The sequence below is a fragment of the Solea senegalensis genome, unplaced genomic scaffold, assembly GCF_019176455.1.
Source record: "Solea senegalensis isolate Sse05_10M unplaced genomic scaffold, IFAPA_SoseM_1 scf7180000015833, whole genome shotgun sequence".
NCBI classification, from domain to species: Eukaryota; Metazoa; Chordata; class Actinopteri; order Pleuronectiformes; family Soleidae; genus Solea; species Solea senegalensis.
The window spans coordinates 42043-50766 of record NW_025321470.1 but is presented as its reverse complement, the minus strand read 5'-3'; positions in this window follow the sequence as shown (position 1 = coordinate 50766).

Genomic DNA, 8724 nt, shown 5'->3' with positions numbered 1-8724 from the left:
TCCAACCGGGGCTCGAACCCAGGGCTTCTAAATTGAACCAGCCCGGCCCTCCACCATTTTTTTTATTTTAGCCCTCCGTGTATTTGACTTTGACATGACTGCTTCAGGGGTTCCGTATAATTCACATGTATAGCTGTGTTGTTCCAAATTGTGCTTTGATGTTTCTGTGAGAGGAATCAAAGAGGTAAGCAAACTATTTCTCTTATTTTGTCTGCCTGTTTAAAATCTGGAGAAAGAGATTTTAGTCATGTGTTTGTAATGGCCATGTGACTGTAATGATGTAATCTTAAAAGACTTTGGACAATCTAATCAGATTTACATTTTCTAAAATTTCCCATCGTTTTCAAAGATGAGTTTGGGGTAAGTAATGTAATATTATGAAACAGATATAAATCCTTATTGAGTATAGTGTAAACGTAGAGGCAGAAGATTGCTCCTGTGCCAGTTCGATTTTTTTTAAAGGGAAATTCCGGCATAATCTTAACCCAGAGTCACGCTTGGCTGGGATACTATTTGTACTATAATACTAGTAATACTGAAGTATGGTGCTGTTGTGTGCATGTGGCTATCAGTGGCTTATTTGTTCTCAGACTCACAGTCTGTGAGACCCTAGGTTAAAATTAAGATGGAATTTCCCTTTAAGTAAATTATACTTCATACCACATCAGCATGGTAAATTACTGTTAATAGCAATGTAAAGGAAAAGACAAACAAATGATTTTGACCAAATGCTGGTTCAGTTATTTTATGCAACCTGAAAAGCATCAAGATGTACGAACATTACATGTCATTTAGCAGACACTTTTATCCAAAGTGATGTACAATGGAATTGAGTACAATCAGCCAGGGGTTGAGTTGAACTTGCAACCACTGAGACCATGTTGTCTTTCACACATAGGGTACCAGTCTTAACCACTGAGCCACTCCCTTCCGATGTGGATCTCATCTGGAACTCAAAGCCTACTCTGTCATATCTGTTTGTCTCTGTAAAGTGTACTTGAGTGTTAAAAAGGTGCTTTATTATAATAATATGCATAATTACGATTATCATTATCATTATTATTATATTCTAAAAATCTACATGTGGCTTGTATCCTAAGGCCAAAATGACCCATATTTGCCATCAGGTTACGTTCTGGGAATGAGGTGCTGCCCCCTATAGTTGGGTCTAAAAAGTGCAGAACGAGCTTTGTCGTTTCAAGCCTCGGACCAAATTGTGTCATTTCACAAAACAAAGAAGGAGGATATTTCCACGACTTATGGGAAACTGAGGGAGGGAAGCACAATTATTCACAAACACTAATTCAGAGCTAAATGTGAATAGGTGAAGTATTCCATTAAGCTACATTTCCTGAATAAATTGTGTACATTTACACCACTACTATTACCTCTAACTATCTTTGTTACTCGTTACTACCCAATAAAATCAGGAGAAGAAGAGTTGGTAATTATATGGAGCTTTTCTAGTCATGATGAGCTGCTTTTACACCATCATTTATACCCATTCACACGCAGCAACATGAGGTTAAGAGTCTTGCTCAAGGACAAATATAGACTCACAGAGCCAAGAATTGAACCCACAACCTTCCAGTTGAAAGACCACTCACTCTACTACTGAGTTACAACTCCTTAGTTTTTTAATACTTTTACTTTTACTTCTAAAACTTAAGTACATTTTATGTCAAAAAATTACTTTTTAGTACAGTAAATGTCATATACTGTCAGACTTTTACTTAAGTAATTTGATAAAAAGTGATTCCAGCTTCTACTAAAGTCATTTTTTGATAAGTATCCCTTTTAAATACTTGTCATGTATTCCGTAAATTCTACCAAGTTAATTAATTAATAATAAACAGAAGAGGACCTTAAAAAAAAAAACAACAACTAATAAACATGAGTAATAATACAGAATTAAAGAATACTGGACTGTCACAAATCTATTTAAACTAATGATCTTCATATTGATTTATTCTGCGTAAAAGAATAAATGGTTACAAGAAGAATACGTTAGTTTAAATGAAATGATGCTCTGCACTCTTAAAGAATACACATTTCCAGTTGTTGTTTTTAAATCCCATCCCCACTCACTGATGGGACTCGCAGTTGAATTCAGGGGGAACATTTGAGCCACTGCTGTGTGTGGAGGTAAAAAAACACGTCTCATCTGTGTCCCCCCGAAGCCTTTCATGTGGGGGACTGCAGAGCTCTCTGAACTCTGCCGAGCTGAATAGGGACCACAGTGTCTGGAACTGGCCGCCACTTGCCTGCCAATCAATTTGTTTAACTCCCCAGGCAAGGGCAGTGATTGGTGGACCCTGCCCACACACTCCCTTCCTGCCAACAAAGCTGCCCATTTGCCCTCACAGCAGGAGCCCGGCCCTAATATTGGGGCCCATGCATTTAGAGACCCAGTTATAGGAATTTGGAGCTAATGGGATGAAGGGACGACCATCAGTGAATTAAAGCAGTGAACAAATCGAGTGGAATGCACATTCAGGGTGTCACTCATCGCCCTTCGTCCTGCACCGCTCACAGCAACACTGGACCACTGACAGTGTGTGGCTTCAACATTTGAACATTTTTGAAATAACAAATGAGTAAAAGGTGTTTGATGGTCCACCGAGTTAATGTAGGTGAGTAAAAGGCTTTCAACTATAGTTTCATGTTAGCTTTTGATGCTGCCCCATCCAAACATAATTCCTAAGAGACAGAGCTAATTAAGACCTGAACATTTGTTACGCATGTGTCAAGCCCATGCCGAGCACTGGATAAGTAGAAGAGGCAGTAGATGACATTAAAAGTGTTACGAGTGGACATAATAATGTTAATTATATGTTAATGATAATTCAATGAGATATCTGAACCGGAGCCATTTTTTCATAAACCTTTGTCAAGGTACATTTATGCACTCTCAACTACAAAACAGGAAACTTGTACAACAGGAAGGACTACACATAACCAGTGAACATCTTTAGAAATTCAGCCAAATCCTGACTAATCTGCTCATTCTATGCATTTAACTTTGATGCGTGTTCATGACCCGACGAGACTTAATCAGATTGTGGTGATAAACATTCTGGTAATATTCTATGGATTAAGAAAATCAAGCCAATTATAATCTAACCCTCCAAACATATTGACACCAGTGGATTTGAGAGGATTTGTGGGACAGAACCATTGCTTTTACATCTGTGGGCCATTTGACACCTTTAGGTCTCCTCTTAATCACAAAGCTGATTGTTTTCACTCCACAAAAAAAGAAAATATTTGAAAGAAGTTGCTAATCAGCTTCTCTTGCAGAGTCTGTTTCGGTCAGACATAATCTCCCGGAGTCTGATTGAACTACCTAATCCCTGGATGAGGATATGCTCCCAGCCTCTGTTGGATATCTGTTTTGGTGGTTGGTGATGTGACCCCACCTCTCTCGCCTCTGGCATAGCTTCTCTACTGTATGAGTCTGCCCCGGGGGCTAAACAATATGCCCCTATTTTTTTAATTAATCATAACCTAAATCTGTGTCTGAACTGTGACTGATGATGCTGAGATGCCTGATAATTGGTCTGCTCTTTGTCTTTCCTTTTGGTCCATCACTCCTTCCTTCTTTCTTACTTCATTCTCCTCATCTTACTCTTTCCCAGTTACCTTGCCCTCTGTGGACTTCCCTCCTTCATATCGACCCCTTTTCTACATTAGCCCGAACCTTCTCTTACCTTTTTTATTTCTTCTCCTTTGTAATTTCACTCTCCTCCCCTCTTGTCCATTTTCTGCAATAAAGCATCTGATGAGGAAATGATCCGGGGTCAGTGTTTCTAGTGTCCACTGGGAACAGTGAGCAGGCACATTGCATAACAAATCCCAGATAAGTGTAAAGTGCAGAGCACTGCACTGTCAGTGTGCAGCCGTTAGAGATGCAGTGATGTGGAATTGACTGACAGCTGGGCTGCTCAAGGCATTAATGGAGGATCAATGACACATATCAACAGACAAGTCTAAACTGCTGGGAGGGGGCAGGGGTGTGTGTGTGTGTGTGTGTGTGTGTGTGTGCGTGTTTGTTGTGCGTGTGTGCGTGCGTGTGCATGTGTGTGTGTTACCCTTTAGGACCTTTTCTGGCATAAACACTGACCTTGTCAGGACCAGTGGTCCACATGGAGACCATGACCTGCTAATAAGGCCAAAACCTAATTTCTGAGGAACTTGTTGAGTTTAGGGCTAACATTTGAATTATGCTTAGGTTAAGGTGGATGTGCTGTCCAAATAAATAGGGGTCAATGCAAACACTTACTTAGGATCAGTAGCCATCATGAGGACCAAAAGGGTTTGGTCTCCAGAAGTGATGAACTAATGATTTGTTCATTTCTTAACATGCTTCTGGCTGATCGCATCATGTTAAAGAAAACACATGTAGCAGCATCGTCGTGTGTGGTTTGATGCCAAAGAGGATTTCACATGATCATGTTCTAGTAGAGACAGCAGGTCGTGACTTTCTGAGGGTCTGTTTGTCTTACAGAATTGTTGCAGACCTCTTTACTGATATGGCAAAAACATGTTGAATATGTTTAATTTGCTACACTGTTTAATGTGAGCAGCTGATGTACATGACGACCTACAACATACTTTTGTTTGGGGCTGGATCAAAATATCTGTCACTCCCCTCCCCGAACATAGATGTGCAAATACTTTACTTGTTTTGAATTATGGTTTATTCATGTGGTCCTAAACGTGCAAGAGCTTCCACTTTTACTGTTTAAACCATGCTTTAAACCATTACTGTTAATGCTACATTTTATTCATTTTATTTTTTTAAATAAAGACATGAATACACTGAATAATGACACTTTTATTTATGAGTATTCTGTGTCAGTGCCATGACAAATACACCCAGACCTAGTTTCATTCAGTTCATGCACTTAGAGCAACCTCTTCTGGCTACTGAGGAGATTTCATTCTATTCATCAGTCAAAACCACCTATGTTGCACCATCAATCATTTAACTTATGGAGGCTGGGGAAAAAAAACAGCTGTATCAAAACTCATCTGCAAGGAGGCGGCTGCTGGTTCCATTTTGTTCACTGCTGAAATGAACTGAACAGTGTGTGCATGTGCATTTAATTGCTCTAAAAAGAGAAAATAACTGGTCATTCAAATGTAGCTCGAGAGTAACTTGGAGATACCGTACGTGCCTGTTAAGATATATCATATGAACATGTGTATTAGGAGGTGGTGATGTGACTACACTCGGTTATTTTCAGTCAAATTCAAGTATTATTATACATTTCGTTCATGGCAACGAAGACTGTTTACAGGATCAGTCAGAGGAGGCTGAGGAGACCAAGGTTAATACATTTTAAAAGTGAACTGTCTTGTGGTTGGAAAATAACCGTAGAAGCAGCTCACAAAATGTATATCTCCAGTTAAATGAGTAAATTCAAGGTATTTCCTGTTTTTATGGGAATATGGCTGGTGGGCTTGCTGCTGTCTTTTGTTAAAGGATGAAGTTGACTGGGTTAAATACTGTCAGAACACACTGACTGAAGACAATGGACCATCTGTGATGAAGAACAATGGTATTGTCACCACAGTTTAGACAAAACACACACACACACACACACATAGACCGTCAGAGTGTGTGTGTGTGTGTGGGGTAAACCAACACATCATGATTTAGGAAAGACTTGATTCATTCTTCATTGGACTGTATCCCTCTAGTGATCACAATAGAATACAACAACATGAAATGCATGATTAGATTAGATTAAATCAGTGTTAATCCTAGCGTCTTTGATTCCACCTTCAGAATAAACTCTCACAGACTGAAAACCAGGCACATACAAGTCTACTACTTTTACATATTCAACTGAAAGAAATATAGATTTTGGAGGAGGAAAAACTCCATAAAGAAGATTTCTAACAGAGGGAAAATATCCCTCTCCCAGGACAGACAGACATGCAGACATGCATGTGTCACATGTACAGAAACACGTTCAGCACATTAGAAAAACATCAAATAGTAACAGATAAATCACACACATGTAAAATGTAGAAGATTGCAGTATTTATGACGGAAACTAATAGACGAGATGCAAATGGTCACAGTGGCAATACATGATCACAAGGTTGTGGGTGATCCACTAGCTCACAAGTCCATCCCAGGAAAATGGAAACATACTGGTGCAGGTTTTGTCAGATTGTGGTCTAATTAGAATCATTTTTTGCAACCCAAGATGCTGCCATACAGAATGAAACCAGCAACTGCTGTGGAGGACTGGAAGAGGACAGACTACAAACAAAATTAATCAAATAGAATTTAGAAGATGACAAAATATCAAACTCCTGAGAATAAAACCATCATTCTGCAAATGGGGACTAGACTTCTTGACAAACAGGCCACACATTGTGAGAATATGTGGCCAATACAATTGCCAGCAATTTAATTTTATTAGCACTTTGTCAATTGGGTATTTTCACAAACTAAGACCCACAATAACCCCAGTTTTGCATTCGACCTCTACTCCACCCCAAGCCTCGCTAAGGTTCTAAAGGGCACTAAAATACCTCCCCAAAACAACTGTGACAACTACAGCCCCACAGGTTAATGCAGCTGCCAAGAAGGACAAGCAACGTCCAATAAAGAACAAGGCCTCACCCTTCACCCTCAACGCCCTCTGCTGGTCATAGTGGCAAGTGCAGCAAGTGTGGAAGAATGCACACACAGACACAGACACACAGAGCCACCAAAAACAATACTTCACTCCCACTGGGGACAGTCAAAAAGCAGTGGGTTTTGAGGAAAACATCTTTATGAGAGGAATACCTACTTAAAGGAGGATTGCATCTGTGTTTGATGTTTGGCCAGCACCTAGCATATGCTATATGTCCCCTATAGTCACTTCCAAGTGTACAGAAAAATGCAGTGGTGCTGCTGAAATATCTGCTTGGTCAATGTTTACTAGTGGTGCAACGGATCATCATTGATCCGTGATCCGTTCGGATCAATATCTTCGGTTCGGAACACAAGTGATCCACGGATTGATATATGAAAAAAAAAAGTTGTGCGCATGTTCAGTCCACACACAGCGCGGTCATGGCGAGTGGAGGAACGGAGGAGCTTTTTGGCTTCCCTGTCTAATATAATTACGAAGGAAAGAGGTTAGTGGATAAAACCGTGACGGTGTGTAGGCACTGTGGCACAAGAAAGCCATATGACAGTGGAAACACATCAAGCATGGCCACGCATTTGAAGCGACATCACCCCGATGTTTCACTGACAGGAGTGAAAATGAAGGCTGCTCAATAACCGCTTATCACCGCGGCATTTAAGCAGCCCCTTGTTGCACAATCAGACCGGGCTAAAGCCATCACAAACGCTATCGTTTGTGACAGACTTGTGACAGACTTTTTTTCCTGATCCGTGACTCTGATCCGATCCGTGACTCTGATCCGAGAAACGATCCGATCCGATTTTTTTGATCCGTTGCACCCCTAATGTTTACCATGCTGACCATCCAAGCCAGTTTCAGGGTGTATGCAGGACTAAATTTAGGAAATGAGCAACTCTTTGATCTATTAGACACCAACAGCAGTGCATTCCCCTTAAACATACTCTGTCACAGTGGAAACATCAGGGAGGAAAGTGAGTAATATTGTAGCGGAGTCTCTCGATGGGAAGACCAAGACGAACCAGGCGACAGATCAGAGATCCCAACTCCTCCCAGCGTTTTCCTCACCTCAGACCTGTGGCCTATAAGATGTCTCCTCTTGACACCGGTGCTCATATTCTTATACATTGTGAGCTTGCATAAGGTACATGAACAGTGTAATGGGCCTCACAGCTCACCGTATGCCCAGAACCTTGACCTTAGCTGGGTCATAGTAGGTGATAGGACTCATGGATCACTGGGTGGCACCGCAGCCCTTTCATTCACCTCGCAAACCACTCCCTAATAACAGAGTGCTGGCCTCACAGATAAGCTCCTTTCTCAGGAAACCTGACATTTAGTTTTATTTTATATTTCACCTTTATTTAACCAGGAAAAACAGCCTTGAGATCAAAAATCTCTTTTTCAAGCGTGTCCTGGCCAGGACAGGCAGCAGCCGCAGGATCATGATCATAAATCAGTAAGAACATTGACAGCTGTGTCTGCCTCTGAGTCGTCCAGGGTGAGACCAAGCCTTTAAGGTTCAAATCTTTCTGCTGTCTTGTTGCATAAAGAAATAGTTTAAATTATAAAATAATTTTCTCCATGTGAGGTCTTCTCTTTTTGTTTAGATGTCTTCTCGTACAGCAAAAATTAGTATTTGTTGCAGCCATTTTCTATGAACATAATTAAAGTTCACATTCTAATTTTGTTATGTGACAGTTATTTTCGAAATTCATACGCTGTGTTGCAAATGTAGAAAAGGCAATATTGACCAGTGACTGATGGCATTTAAAATAACTCTGGGTCTCATGATTTAACAGAGGAGTCTAATCTGCAAGTCTATACTGAAGTTCAGACAGTCAGACGGAGTCTGTGCACTGGCCTTGCAGGAAGTACAAACTCATCTTGTGAGGAATGATTCATTTCACTAAAAATAACGTAGGTGGTGACTTTTCTTTTGGCCAGGCCGTGTATATTCTGTGTGTGTACTTTCTGTACCCTTTCTGGCACAAACACTGACCTTGCCAAGACCAGTGGTCCTCAAGGAGACCAAAACCTGGTTCTAATGAGACAGAACCTCATTTCT